This window comes from Oncorhynchus tshawytscha, linkage group LG33 (assembly GCF_018296145.1).
Source record: "Oncorhynchus tshawytscha isolate Ot180627B linkage group LG33, Otsh_v2.0, whole genome shotgun sequence".
NCBI lineage: Eukaryota > Metazoa > Chordata > Actinopteri > Salmoniformes > Salmonidae > Oncorhynchus > Oncorhynchus tshawytscha.
The window spans coordinates 37,287,818-37,303,834 of NC_056461.1; the positions used below are offsets into that span (position 1 = coordinate 37,287,818).

Below are 16,017 nucleotides of genomic sequence, written 5' to 3' on the forward strand. Positions count from 1 at the left end.
AACGCTCTAACCACTAGGCTACGCTGCCACCCCTGATTAGACCCATATTAACGGAGATACCTTTTTTTCTTTCGATTGGGATTTGTGCGCACTTTAAATAGTTTCACAAACCATGTCGCGGGCCATTTTAAACTGATCCCACGTACCTAATTATTAGTTTGAAAAAACAATGTTGTTCAGTCATGATACCTACCTAGCTAACAACTTGGTAACTTGACAGTAGGTTTAGGCTAATTTGGCACAGGAAGAAAGGAAAAGGTTCTGCTACTCATGAGATGTGTGTCAAATCGGAGGGTCTGCTGTCCGGACCTCTGGCAGTCTCTATGTGGGTGCCACAGGGTTCAATTCTTGGACCGACTCTCTTCTCTGTATACATCAATGAGGTCGCTCTTGCTGCTGGTGAGTCTCTGATCCACCTCTACGCAGACGACACCATTCTGTATACTTCCGGCCCTTCTTTGGACACTGTGTTAACAACCCTCCAGGCAAGCTTCAATGCCATACAACTCTCCTTCCGTGTCCTCCAATTGCTCTTAAATACATGTAAAACTAAATGCATGCTCTTCAACCGATCGCTACCTGCACCTAACCGCCTGTCCAACATCACTACTCTGGACGGCTCTGACTTAGAATACGTGGACAACTACAAATACTTAGGTGTCTGGTTAGACTGTAATCTCTCCTTCCAGACCCATATCAAACATCTCCAATCCAAAGTTAAATCTAGAATTGGCTTCCTATTTCGCAACAAAGCATCCTTCACTCATGCTGCCAAACATACCCTTGTAAACTGACCATCCTACCAATCCTCGACTTTGGCGATGTCATTTACAAAATAGCCTCCAATACCCTACTCAACAAATTGGATGCAGTCTATCACAGTGCAATCCGTTTTGTCACCAAAGCCCCATATACTACCCACCATTGCGACCTGTACGTTCTCGTTGGCTGGCCCTCGCTTCATACTCATCGCCAAACCCACTGGCTCCATGTCATCTACAAGACCCTGCTAGGTAAAGTCCCCCCTTATCTCAGCTCGCTGGTCACCATAGCATCTCCCACCTGTAGCACACACTCCAGCAGGTATATCTCTCTAGTCACCCCCAAAACCAATTCTTTCTTTGGCCGCCTCTCCTTCCAGTTCTCTGCTGCCAATGACTGGAACGAACTACAAAAATCTCTGAAACTGGAAACACTTATCTCCCTCACTAGCTTTAAGCACCAACTGTCAGAGCAGCTCACAGATTACTGCACCTGTACATAGCCCACCTATAATTTAGCTCAAACAACTACCTCTTTCCCAACTGTATTTAATTTTAATTAATAAATTTATTTTGCTCCTTTGCACCCCATTATTTTTATTTCTACTTTGCACATTCTTCCATTGCAAAACTACCATTCCAGTGTTTTACTTGCTATATTGTATTTACTTTGCCACCATGGCCTTTTTTGCCTTTACCTCCCTTCTCACCTCATTTGCTCACATTGTATATAGACTTGTTTATACTGTATTATTGACTGTCTTTTACTCCATGTGTAACTCTGTGTCGTTGTATCTGTCGAACTGCTTTGCTTTATCTTGGCCAGGTCGCAATTGTAAATGAGAACTTGTTCTCAACTTGCCTACCTGGTTAAATAAAGGTAAAATAAAATAAAATAAAAATGTGCTTCAAAGGTAGGATTCATATAGGCCTAATGTAAGCCTAAACTATACTGAACAAAAACATAAATGCAACATGTAAAGTGTTGGTCCCATGTTTCATGAGCTGAAATAAAAGATCCCAGAAATGTTCCATACTCACAAAAAGCTTATTTAGCTGAAATTTTATTCAACCATTTTTGCACAATTCCTAGAAGCTGAAAATGTCCCAGTTCTTCCATGGCCTACATACTCACCAGACATGTCACCCATTGAACATGTTTGGGATGCTCTGGATTGACGTGTACAACAGCGTGCTCCAGTTCCCGCCAATATCCAGCAACTTCGCACAGCCATTGAAGAGGAGTGGGACAACATTCCACAGGCCACAATCAACAGCCTGATCAACTCTATGAGATGAGTCGTGCTGCATGATGGTGGTCACACCGGATACTGACTGGTTGTCTGATCCACGCCCCTACTTGTAAAAAAATAAAAAGGTATCTGTAACCAACAGATGCATGTCTGTATTCCCAGTCACGTGAAATTCATAGATTAGAGCCTAATGAATTTATTTAAATTGAATGATTTCCTTCTATGAATTGTAACTCAGTCAAATATAAAAAATAGTTGTGTGTTGCATTTATATTTTTGTTCAGTATATATAAAAAATTGATTTCTTTCTGGTGTTATTCTGTTTGGTGCATAACGCTTTAACGTTGGGAAAGTTTTTGTGTTTGTAGGAGAGAGAGAGAGTGGTGTGTGTGTGTTAAATGAAGAGTAGAATGTTTCAGACAGTGTTTTCCCCTTACTGACACAATAACAAGCAGATCATTATGCAGTGTTTTCCCCTTACTGACACAATAACAAGCAGATCATTATGCAGTGTTTTCCCCTTACTGACACAATGACAAGCAGATCATTATGCAGTGTTTTCCCCTTACTGACACAATAACAAGCAGATCATTATGCAGTGTTTTCCCCTTTCTGACACAATGACAAGCAGATCATTATGCAGTGTTTTCCCTTACTGACACAATAACAAGCAGATCATTATGCAGTGTTTTCCCCTTACTGACACAATAACAAGCAGATCATTATGCAGTGTTTTCCCTTACTGACACAATGACAAGCAGATCATTATGCAGTGTTTTCCCTTACTGACACAACAACAAGCAGATCATTATGCAGTGTTTTCCCCTTACTGATACAATGACAACCAGATCATTATGCAGTGTTTTCCCCCTTACTGACACAATGACAAGCAGATCATTATGCAGTGTTTTCCCCTTACTGACACAATAACAAGCAGATCATTATGCAGTGTTTTCCCCTTACTGACACAACAACAAGCAGATCATTATGCAGTGTTTTCCCCTTACTGACACAACAACAAGCAGATCATTATGCAGTGTTTTCCCCTTACTGACACAATAACAAGCAGATCATTATGCAGTGTTTTCCCCTTACTGACACAACAACAAGCAGATCATTATGCAGTGTTTTCCCCTTACTGACACAACAACAAGCAGATCATTATGCAGTGTTTTCCCCTTACTGACACAATAACAACCAGATCATTATGCAGTGTTTTCCCCTTACTGACACAATAACAAGCAGATCATTATGCAGTGTTTTCCCCTTACTGACACAATAACAAGCAGATCATTATGCAGTGTTTTCCCCTTACTGACACAATAACAAGCAGATCATTATGCAGTGTTTTCCCCTTACTGACACAACAACAAGCAGATCATTATGCAGTGTTTTCCCCTTACTGACACAACAACAAGCAGATCATTATGCAGTGTTTTCCCCTTACTGACACAACAACAAGCAGATCATTATGCAGTGTTTTCCCCTTACTGACACAACAACAAGCAGATCATTATGCATGTATATTCCTCCAGCCATATCACAGGTAGGCCTTTGCAAATATGAGCAAATCAGACATAATATCTAGTAGTATTATATTATGCACTTAACAGTGAGAAGTTCAATTAAATGTGTTGTATTGAGTAGAAGTATGAATTTCAGTGACAGGTTTTTGGAGAATGTTTTGAAAATGGATGCCAGGTCACAGATTCAGATTCATTCATATCATGATACTTGGCCTGGTGTCGTATCGTTTGTTAAAATGTTGTTATTGTAACAACACAACAAGAGACTATCTTCTCTCTCATTTACAAAAGACTCCCAAACAACCGAAAGCCAAATGTAAGAGAGCATTACAAATACAGCTTGTCCTGCGGAGACAGCCCCAAACTAGTCTGTTTCACTGCACAGGATCTAGTTGAGAGGTGCCTGCTGAAAGACCCTAGAGAACATTTCCCATTTATTCCCTACACATCAGTGCTTTGTAGAGGAAAATCAATGAGGAGAATCAAGCCATCATTCTTTGTGGTTAGAAGGCAGACAGGAGAATGCCAACCCATCATGGCGCATCTGCCCACTCAGCCCCTTAGCTCAATGCTACAGCCCTCAGGCTACAGCGTATCCGGGCCCTCATCACGTCCACAGGGTATGTCCTGCCAGGATACACGACTACATTCAGAGGATGACCAGGGACATACACATACACACACACATAAACTTAAGCACACACAATTCACAAATTCATACACACAAAAACATCCAATCCAGAGACATCAATGCCCTCGTCAGAATGTCCCTCCCTCCTCCTGAGTATCCCTACAGGGAGCCTGGCAGGGGGTGGTGGTTCAGTATTTACACAGCCATGTGAGGGCTTCTGACAGGGCTCCCCTACGCCAAGGTCACACAGGTGGCCCACATTAAGTTTTAATGTTAACAGTGGTTAAACGTTCCATAGGGGACAGCCAATAACAAGCATTATCAGAGTGACCCCCCCACCCTTCTGGCACGCCGCTCTCTTTAAGCCTGGCCGATAGGGATCCTGTTCATTTGTTTATTGTCTCGATCTGTCAGTGGAGCGCTACATGGCCGGCACAATCACTACACGGCTTTTATAGTCCCTCTCAATCACTTTTAGGATTCAGCATGCTATCCTGTCCCCACACCCCACACCCGACATGCACGTGCACACACACACGCACACACACGCACACACAGCCACCTGGCATGCTAGCTTTGCTAACACCACTCTCTCCCTTTCTGTTATAGGGTGCTAACGACACACTACTTTCTCCCTACGTGTTAGCGATACACTCACTCATTTAAAAAACACAGTGTACTCTCTGTTGGTGAGCCAGCAGCTTTATCACTCTCACAGTGTGCTACCTACATCTCTTCGCCTGGCTCCCTCATAGGGTGCTAACTACATCTCTTTGCCTGTCTTCTGATGGCTCCCACATAGGGTGCTAACTACAGCCTCTGTCTGAGAAATATCTATTGGCAAAACGCACAACCAACCCTCTGCAGTAGTGGATGAATGGCGGTCTGAATGAGGGACGCACCCAGACCAGCAGCACTGCTCTCTCTCGCTCTCTGTTCTCAATTCAATTACATTTAAAGGGGCTTTTTTTGGCATGGGAAACATATGTAACATTTCCAAAGCAAGTGAAGTAGATAATAAACAAAAGTGAAATAAAATAGAAAAAAATAATCAGTAAATATTACACTCACACAAGTTCCAAAAGAATGAAGACATTTCAGATGTCATATTATGTCTATATACAGTGTTGTAACAATGTGCAAATAGTTACAATGTGCAAAAAGTAAAAAATGGAAAATAAATAAATATAAATATGGGTTGTATTTACAATTGTGTTTGTTCTTCACTGGTTGCCCTTTTCTGTGGCAACAGGTCACACATCTTGCTGCTGTGATGCACACTGTGGTATTTCACCTAGTAGATATGGGAGTTTATCAAAATTGCTTTATTTGTGGATCTGTGTAATCTGAGGTCATACATTTAGCAGGAGGTTAGGAAGCTCAGTTTCCACCTCATTTTGTGGGCAGTGTACACATAACCTGTCTTCTCTTGAAAGCTAGGTCTGCCTATGGCGGCCTTTCTCAATAGCAAGGCTATGCTCACTGAGTCTGTACACACTCAAAGTTTTCCTTAAGTTTGGTCAGTCACAGTGGTTAGGTATTCTGCCACTGCGTACACTCTGTTAGGGCTAGTTTGCTCTGTTTTTCTGTTAATTCTTTCCGATGTGTCAAATAATTATTTTTTTGTCCTGGACCAGGACCAGCTTGCTTATGGGACTCTTCTCTAGGTTCATCTCTCTCTAGGTGATGGCTTTGTCATGGAGGGTTTGGGAATCGCTTTGTAGAATTTAGAGGCTCTTTTCTGGATCTCTCTCGCTCTCTGTCTTTCTCTCTCTCTCTCTCTCCCTCTGTCTTTCTCTCGCTGTCTCTCTCTCTCTTTCTCTCTGTCACTCTCTCTCTCTCTCTACCTCTCTCTCTCTCTCTCTCTCTCAATTTTATGGGGAAGCGATAATATTTAACATATTTCCTCCCACCCCTAGGCCTCCCAGGTGTAAGGACAGTTCCAGTAAAGGGGTTCGGGGTAAGAGGTTGCGAGGGAGGGGAGGGATGAGGCACGACAGTTAGACAGACTAGTAATGGAGGGGAAGGTAGATTAGGCCCCTGCCAAGTCAGCACTTTCCCAGCAACACTCTAAAACCACACCTAACCGCTTAATGGTGAACACTGTGATTTTAAACCTGCTCTAATACCCATTAAAGAGCTTAAGCTGCGCACAGGAGTAGTTCCACTGAAATGGACCCGTCTTCCTTTGAAATGGAGCGTCAGACTTCAGTTAAAGACTTTATATGGGCCTAATGCTTCCTGCTTCCTGGAAGCCCATGACTCTGTGACGAGAGAGGAGACTCAATCTGAGATGATTGTTGGATGTGTTCAGTTGGGTTCTGTTGTGCTGTCAAAGCAGGATTTTGTTTAAGGGGGGGGGGGACATTTGATGTGCTGGAGCACAATGTGGGATGTTTTCTGCAGTGCATATTGGGATGCGACAAGCAGGTATGACAGCATTGTTTCCTAACAGAGACAGTGACAGCGACAGAGACATGGCTCTGTGGGGAGAGAAACAAACAGGTTTGCCTGTGTTCAGTGACGGTGTCAGAACTGTGTAGTGTGCTGGAGCTGGGGCCTGCTCTCACAGCTAGCTGACAGAGACAGCGCTACAGAATTGTCAGTTCCATGTGGCCAGCCAGACAGTTAGAGTAGGCGATAGCTACAGTACCTATACACCTGCTTGAATGGCTTGGCAAGAATGGCCTCAATGTTCCCAAGGTTTTCCAAGAACACCTTAATACAAACATCGATTCTTGAAACACTCACGAATACTCCACCAGACATACAGTACATCACAAACACACATTTACTATACCTCATTTCCACTTTCCTCATCTCTCGATGGTCATCAGTTTCACTCTAAGGAACTCATTGTTACATTTCCAGGAAAACAATGTTGTATGGAGGCACAACAGGTCTGGTACACAATGGTATACATATTATTTGTCTGCTTAATTATACAAGAATATTGCAGTTCGATTTGAAAGCCTTGGTTTCTAGTCAGGTTAAAAAGCGCAAATAGAATAGCCTCCTGAGTGGCTCAGCGGTCTAAGGCACAGCATCGCAGTACTGAGGCATCACTACAGCCTGGGGTTTGATCCCAGCAGGCTGTGCCTTAGACCTTAGACCAATTGTGCACCGCCTTATGGGACTCCCAGTCACTGTGACTGGGAGTCCCATAAGGCGGTGCACAATTGGCCCAGCATTTCCACGTTAGGGTAGGGTTTGGCCGTGAGAGCTTTCCTTGGCTCATCGTGCTCTAGTGACTCCTTGTGACGGGTCGGGCACCTACAAAGTTGAACAGCGTTCCCTCCGACACATTGGTTTGGCTTGTGGGTTAAGCGAGCAGGTGTTAAGAAGCAGCGCGGCTTCGCGGTTAATGTTTCGAAGGACGTATGACTCGACCTTCGCCTCTCCCAAGCCTTTTGGGAAGTTGCAGCAATGAGATTGTTGGTAGTTACAATTGGATATCACGAAATTGGGGAGAAATAGGGGGTAAAATTGCAAAAAAAAGGGCAAATAGCCTTTTTCCATTTCTGTCATTCTTACATTCTTTTGCAGTTTTCCCCTTGATTTGAACACTGTTTATTGAACACTGTTATTTAGTGAACTTGGCTGTGTCATGGTTCCACCAGTCACCAGAGGGCAGCAGAGACCGTCCTAGAGACATTTACAACACTCGGGTCTGTCCTATATATTCGTTATGATTTCCCTGTTAAAATAGGTGTGTTTTCTCTGTTGTCCTTTGCAGAAGCTTGAATTGTTTACCGTGTGCGTTCGTTTCCTGAGTGCGTTTTCGAGACCTGGTGTTCGTTGTTTTTCAAGTGTACCGTGATCCTGCGGCTACCGATTCTAAGTATCCTTAATCACTGATCCCTCGTCTTGTCTCTTCTCTGCACCTGGGTCCAACCTCACCAAGTCACAGGCAGAAAACAGATGCAGCCAGTACTAGTAGTGTGATGCAACCAAAAAGAGTGAGAAAAACATCTTAAGCATAATAATCATCCACACCGAAAAAACTAACTGAATAATGTGAACAAGCTTGATTTGAATATGTGCACTTGAAATGTAGCTGGGTCAACATTGGTATACAGTGTCCATCTCAGATTGACTTACTGGCATTCAATGAAATCCAATGGATTGGTCATTTTAACTCAGCTCCTGTCCTGTTTAAAGAGCAACTGAACACACTGATTCTGCATGTGTTTCTCTGTTGCTCATTAAGAAAAAGTAGATTTCCGTCTTGGGGTGAGGTTGGATGTGACAGTTGCTGATGTTTGTCCCCCATGAGACACCATAGGAACAAAGCCCGTATAATTTCCTCAAAATAGTCCGAATGAAAACTTCAAAATCTGTAATTCATTTGGACATTTTTGCAGAGGAGGTTTTAGTCGTGCAATTTTTCATCTAGCTACAACATTTGGGGCAGTATTTCTCAAGTAAAAAAATATATAATTAAAAAGTAAGTGCGCAACGTGTTTCGTTATGTAAACAAAGTCCGATCCGCTGCCTGCTGGGCACAGCTGAGTTTCCCAAAAGCATCGTAACACTAAGATCATCTTTCGTCCATTTTGTTTCAATGGAATTAAGATGCTCTTAGTGCTAAGATGCTTCTGGGAGACCCAGCTCTGGTCTGTCTCACTGTCTGTGTGTTATGCTGTAATATTGGATAGAGTGCAAACACCACATCAGTGTATCCATCTGTATTAGTGAGCATTGTTGAAATCAAAACCCAACCCTCAAGTAATTCATGACGAACTCACTTACTAAACTCTGTTTTGGATGAGACTGACTTTATGACTAAAATGATCCTATTTACACTTTGTAGTCAATTTTGACACTAGAATAAATGTTTCTGACTTATATAGATGCCACATAGGGTGTTTTCTACCAGAGAAGTTCTTTATTGCCTTCAGTTGCTCTTTAAAATACAGGGAGCCCCCCTCCCAGTTATAAAAAACTGTTTCTCCATGTTTGAGTGAGCATGGAGCGGCCTGAACACAAGCTGCCGTCTGCTGTCCTTGTCCATTTCCCCAGTTCCGTAAAGGGGATGAAGCTGCATATGGTCATGTCTGTGCTGTGTGTTTGACGAGGTGTCTGACACAGCATCAAGCCTCCACCATGTCCCTGCCAGCGGCTCCAAGTACTCCCAGTTTCATCCCCCCCACCCTCCCTCCGTCCCTGGCTCTGTGGCCATGCCTGCTAAAATATGTTTTTTAATAAAGAGTCTGGACGGTAAACAGCCACTCCGCCAGCGATAAAAATGAAGGATCTGAGGCTCTTGGCTGAGGAGAGTCTGGAGGAAATAGGAAGGCAGTGACACAGTGCTCTCACCGAGCAGGCTGGCGGCTGGCATAGCACAGGAGAGTCTCTATGTGAGGGAACTAGGCACAGCTGGACTAAATAGAGCCCCTATGTGTGTGTGTTTGTGTGTGTGTGTGTCAACTCACTTCTCGCTCTCACATTAGGTTTTCTTTCCATTATTCTAAAAAGCCATTTGAATTTAATTTGAGTTGAGGACGCAGCAGGCTACGTAGCGGCCTGGTGGGGAAGGACATGGAACTGATTTGCATTCAGAGCCTGTGACCTCATCTACCTCAGTCCGCATAGACAGGAAGGGGGGAGTGGGGATACACATCAAATCAAATTGTATTTGTCACATGCGCTGAATACAACAGGTGTAGTAGACCTTAAGGCAGTTAAGAAAATATTTACTAAATAAACTTAAGTAATCAAATATAATGAAATCAAAAAGTAACACAATATATTTACAAAAAGGCACATCAGGCAATATACAGGTACTGAGAGAGGCAAGGAGGGAGGAGCTCAGAGCCAGAGAGCAGAGGGGGTTCTGCCTGAGTATTTCCTCCTATGGTATTACTCTTAACATTGGGCAGAAATGTGTCATGTGTAGTTTCCTCTGTGCTCTGTGAGTGTTGGGTCATTCTAAGGCCTCAGATACAGGTAGCAGATGGGGGTACATTAGAGGGCCATGGGCCTCGGGCACTGTGATATGTGGAAACTGTAATAATCCATATACCAGAGGCAAGTTAAAACATGTCAATACTGAGTGAACATGGAAAATTTATGTTTTGAAAATCAAGAACACTCAATTGTTTCTCTCACACACAAATAAGCAAACAGGAAGTAACACACAGGGACAGCAACAGGCCTGTGTGAGCAGTGACCCTAACAATAAGTGACAGACTTTGACAAGAACACAAGTCACATGTAAAAAACACTCTCTCTCACAGACAGGCACTCCTGTAGCCTTGGGAATAACCAAATCACACACACTGAGTTTTCCTCACAAGCAGGATACACCACCTCAACGTGACATAGTGGTATACAGCAATCTCTCCCCCTCCTCTCCACTACTTAGAGAGTACTTAGACAAGATGTACAACTTAACTCACACGGCCCTGTTTAAATACTGTTCAGTGTTCAAGGTGCTGCCTCACTTAACAAAATGATTAAACGCAATTAACCAACAGGATGGAACATTTCCTATGGCCAGGACGAGACAGATTCCAGCAGTGTTTTTGGTGCCCCTCGTTTTCCATGCCAGCCCAAAGACGCTCGCTTTCAAAGGCATCCCCCCTTTTGTGTAAATGGAATTAGACAAACCTTTAGTTTCTGGGCTAATTAACTGTGGTGTTGCTGTGCGCTATGAAAGAGCTAGCTACAGTACTGTACTCAAAGACCTCTCATTTCCCCCGCAGAACAATCCTGATCCAATTTTCACCAGATCAAGGGCTGCTGGGATAGCAAAAATAAAATAATTTGTTTGAGGTTTGTTCTTGCATCAAAGACAATTGACACGATGGTTCTTCTGTAGTGTCATATTCTATTTATTTATTTGTTTATTATGTTCATATCAGTCCACTCCTCCACCACCCCACACATCACCATCCCAATCTGCATTTACATTATACTCTGGAGCTTCGAATGACTACTGAGCAGTCACCATCTTTTTGTTTGGCTGTGGAACATATTGATCGGATCAAAACGGAAATGAATTTGTAATGCTGCCAAGACATGGACTGGTGGACGGTGATGTCACATCCTTCGCAATGTATTGCTGCTGAGGAGACATTACAATGGGATTGCAACGCTGTAATTCTCTGTTATAAACACCTCATACAGACTGAAATATGCATGTTGGCTAAATGTAGAATGTAGCATTTAAAAAAAAATGTTTGAGTCATTTAGCAGATGCTCTTATCCAGAGCAACTTACAGGAGCAATTAAGGTTAATAAGTGCTTTGCTCAAGGACACATCAACAGATTTTTCACCTAGTCGGCTCAGGGATTCGAACCAGTGACCTTCCGGTGACCTCTTAACCACTAGACTACCAGCCTATTGCTTATTCTACACTGTGTGAGCTGGGATTTGATATATCACGGGGTGAAGCAAAGCCCAATAAACGGTGCATTCAGAAAGTATTCAGACCCCTTCACCTTTTCACATTTTGTTACATTACAGCCTTATTCTAAAAGAGATAAAATATATTTATCCCCCTCACTAATCTACACACAATACCCCATAATGATGTAGCAATAACAGGTTTTTAGAAATGTTTGCACATTTATAAAAAATAAAAAACGGAAATATCACATTTATATAAGTATTCAGACCCATTACTCAGTACTATGTTGACGCAACTTTGGAAGCGATTACAGCCTTGAGTCGTCTTGGGTTTGACGCTACAAGCTTGGCACACCTGTATTTGGGGAGTTTCTCCCATTCTTCTCTGCAGATCCTCTCAAACACTGTCAGGTTGGAATGGGAGCGTCACTGCAAAGCTATTTTCAGGTCTATCCAGAGATGTTTGATCGTGTTCAAATCTGGACTCTGGCTGGGCCACTCAAGGACATTCAGAATCTTGTCCCAGCCACTCCTGCACGGTGAGGTAAATTCCTTAAGTAAAAATACTTTAAAGTACTACTTAAGTAGTTTTTGGGGTATCTGTACTTTACTTTACTCTTTATATTTCTTACTCTTTACTTTCTTACTCTTTATATTCATTACATTTTAAATGCTTAGCAGGACAGAAAATGGTCCAATTCACACACATATCAAGAGAACATCCCTGGTCATCCCTTATGCCTCTGATCTGGTGGACTCACTAAACAGAGAACATCCCTGGTCATCCCTTATGCCTCTGATCTGGAGGACTCACTAAACAGAGAACATCCCTGGTCATCCCTTATGCCTCTCTGGAGGACTCACTAAACAGAGAACATCCCTGGTCATCCCTTATGCCTCTGATCTGGAGGACTCACTAAACAGAGAACATCCCTGGTCATCCCTTATGCCTCTGATCTGGAGGACTCACTAAACAGAGAACATCCCTGGTCATCCCTTATGCCTCTGATCTAGCGGACTCACTAAACAGAGAACATCCCTGGTCATCCCTTATGCCTCTGATCTGGAGGACTCACTAAACAGAGAACATCCCTGGTCATCCCTTATGCCTCTGATCTGGAGGACTCACTAAACAGAGAACATCCCTGGTCATCCCTTATGCCTCTGATCTAGCGGACTCACTAAACAGAGAACATCCCTGGTCATCCCTTATGCCTCTGATCTGGAGGACTCACTAAACAGAGAACATCCCTGGTCATCCCTGATCTGGAGGATGAACATCCCTGGTCATCTGATCTGGAGGACTCACTAAACAGAGAACATCCCTGGTCATCCCTTATGCCTCTGATCTGGAGGACTCACTAAACAGAGAACATCCCTGGTCATCCCTTATGCTCTGATCTGACTCACTAAACAGAGAACAGGATGCCTCTGATCTGGAGGAACTAAACAGAGAACATCCCTGGTCAATGCCTCTGATCTGGAGGACTCACTAAACAGAGAACATCCCTGGTCATCCCTTATGCCTCTGATCTAGCGGACTCACTAAACAGAGAACATCCTGGTCATCCCTTATGCCTCTGATCTGGAGGACTCACTAAACAGAGAACATCCCTGGTCATCCCTTATGCCTCTGATCTGAGGACTCACTAAACAGAGAACATCCCTGGTCATCCCTTATGCCTCTGATCTAGCGGACTCACTAAACAGAGAACATCCCTGGTCATCCCTTATGCCTCTGATCTGGAGGACTCACTAAACAGAGAACATCCCTGGTCATCCCTTATGCCTCTGATCTGGAGGACTCACTAAACAGAGAACATCCCTGGTCATCCCTTATGCCTCTGATCTAGCGGACTCACTAAACACAAATGCTTTGTTTGTAAATTATGTCTGAGTGTTGGAGTGTGCCCCTGGCTATCCGTAAATTTAAAAAAAAACAAGAAAATTGTGCTGCCTGGTTTGCTTAATATAAGGACATTTTTATTATTTATAGTTTTACTTTTTGATACTTAAGTATATTTAAAACCAAATACTTGGACTTTTACTCAAGTAGTATTTTACTGGGTGACTTTCATTTTTACTTGAGTAATTTTCTATGAATTAAGGTATATTTACTTTTACTCAAGTATGACAGTTGGGTACTTTTTACACCACTGCTTCTACGTTGTCTTGGCTTTGTGCTTAGGGTCATTGTCCTGTTGGAAGGTGAACCTTCGCCCCAATCTGAGGTCCTGAGCGCTCTGGAGCAGGTTTTCATCAAGTATCTCTCTGCACTTTGCTCTGATCATCTATCACTCAATCCTGACTAGTCTCCCAGTCCCTGCTGCTTATAAACATAAAAACGTCCACAGAAGGGCGCTGCCACCACCATGCTTCATCGTAGGGATGGTGCCAGGTTTCCTCCAGACTTGGCATTCAGGCCAATCTTGGTTTCATTAGACCAGAGAATCTTGTTTCTCATGATCTGAGAGTCCTTTAGGTGCCTTTGGTAAACTTCAAGCGGGCTGTCATGTGATGTGCCTTTTACTGAGGAGTGGCTTCCGTCTGGTTACTGGAGTGCTGCAGAGATGGTTGTCCTTCTGGAAAGGTTCTACCATTTCCACAGAGGAACTCTGGAGCGCTGTCAGAATGACCATCAGGTTCTTCTCAGTTTGGCTGTCCGACCAGTTCTAGGTAGAGTCTTGATGGTTCCAAGCTTCTTCCATTTAAGAATAATGGAGAACACTGTGTTCTTGGGGACCTTCAATGCTGCAGAAATGTTTTGGTACCCTTCCCCAGATCTGTGCCTCGGCACAATCCTGTCTCGGAGCTCTACGGACAATTCCTTCGACCTTATGGCTTGGTTTATGCTCTGAAATGCACTGTCAACTGTGAGACCCTATATGGACAGGTGTGTGCCTTTCCAAATCATGTCCAATCAATTGAATTTACCACAGGTGAACTCCAATCAAGTTGTAGAAACATCTCAAGGATGATCAATGGAAACAGGATGCACCTGAGCTCAATTTCAATTCTCATAGGAAAGGGTCTGAATGTAATGTTTTATAAATTTGCAAATATTTCTAACAACCTATTTTCACTTTGTCATTATGGGGTATTGTGTGTATATTGATGAGGAACATGTTTTATTTAATCAATTTTAGAATAAGGCTGCAACGGAACAAAATGTGGAAAAAGTCAAGTGGTCTGAACACTTTCCGAATGCCCTGTATTACTGCCAAAACACTAAAGACTTCGAATGAACTTAGCTAGTTCTATAAAAAGGTCTATAGTGTGAGGTCAGTGTAACAGCACTTCATATCCATACAATAGTCCAGGGGAGCAACATATCTATGGTAATTCCATGTGGAGTAAGGTTTTGTGAGTCAGTAATGTGTGTGTGCATGTGCGTGTGTGCATGTGCGTGTGTGCATGTGCGCGTGTGTGTGTGTGTGTGTGGCTTATGTTCAAAACCACCTGCTAATTAGCTACACTGAATAAAGAACATATATATTTTTTAAATGAAATCCTCCTCTTTCCAAAAGGTTTGACTTGGTCCTGATTCCAGAGAATATTGAAGTAACACTGTTATGTTCCTTTATGCCTTCAATGAGTGAAAAATAAATCAATGTTAGGATCAAATACAGAATGTAGCTAAATACTTGTTCTCTCTCCTTAAAGCCACAATCCAGAGTCAATTGTTCAACCCAACAGCAGCCTCAACACTGGTTTGGGTTATGATAGGGTAAGGTCTAATCTTGCTACATTTGCACACACTGTACATATATTTTTCTATTGTGTTAGTGACTGTACATTTGTTTATTCCATGTGTAACTCTGTGTTTGTTGTTTTTGTCACACTGCTTTGCTTTATCTTGGCCAGGTCGCAGTTGTAAATGAGAACTCGTTCTCAACTGGCCTACCTGGTTAAATAAAGGTGCATTTTAATTTACATTTTTCTAAAGGCAGTTGTATATCATTAATTGAAGAAAGATAAACGTTGAACAGCAGGACATCTTACCGATTGTGCCTTTAAATTACTAGGTCAATCTTCAGCAGTAAAGTTCTGTCACATAGCATGTAACCAGAGCCCAGCAGACACCTGTCACAACGCTGCTCAATGCAGATGGAAACGATCTGCTGAGACAAGCACTTCTTCATGAAAGGATTGGTCCAAGGCACTCCATTGCAGCAATGCTTTGGGTCCACCAATTATGACACGCTACAGAGGTGTAACCTCCATGACAACTCAGGAGATGACATATCATCTGGAACATAGGAAAAGTCTCTCAACCTGATCCTAGGTTCACTGTTGCTGCTTACTGAGCGGAGCATGTTAACATTTCATACCTAAAGTATTACCTTCAGGAAAGGAATTTCATTTCTGAGTGTGTTTGTTTGTTTGTGTGTGTTGGTGAGATGGTCTTGAAAATAATTCAATATGAATGGTGTATTAAATGGGTTAACTCCAAAAACAGACTGGCAACACTGCCTGAAATCTGATTATAGCC

General features: G+C 42.8%; 1 pseudogene; it reads right to left on the reverse strand.

Annotated features, from left to right (window-relative positions):
- LOC112231402 overlaps positions 1 to 16,017 on the reverse strand; it is a 105,115-nt pseudogene that overhangs the window by 61,613 nt on the left and 27,485 nt on the right.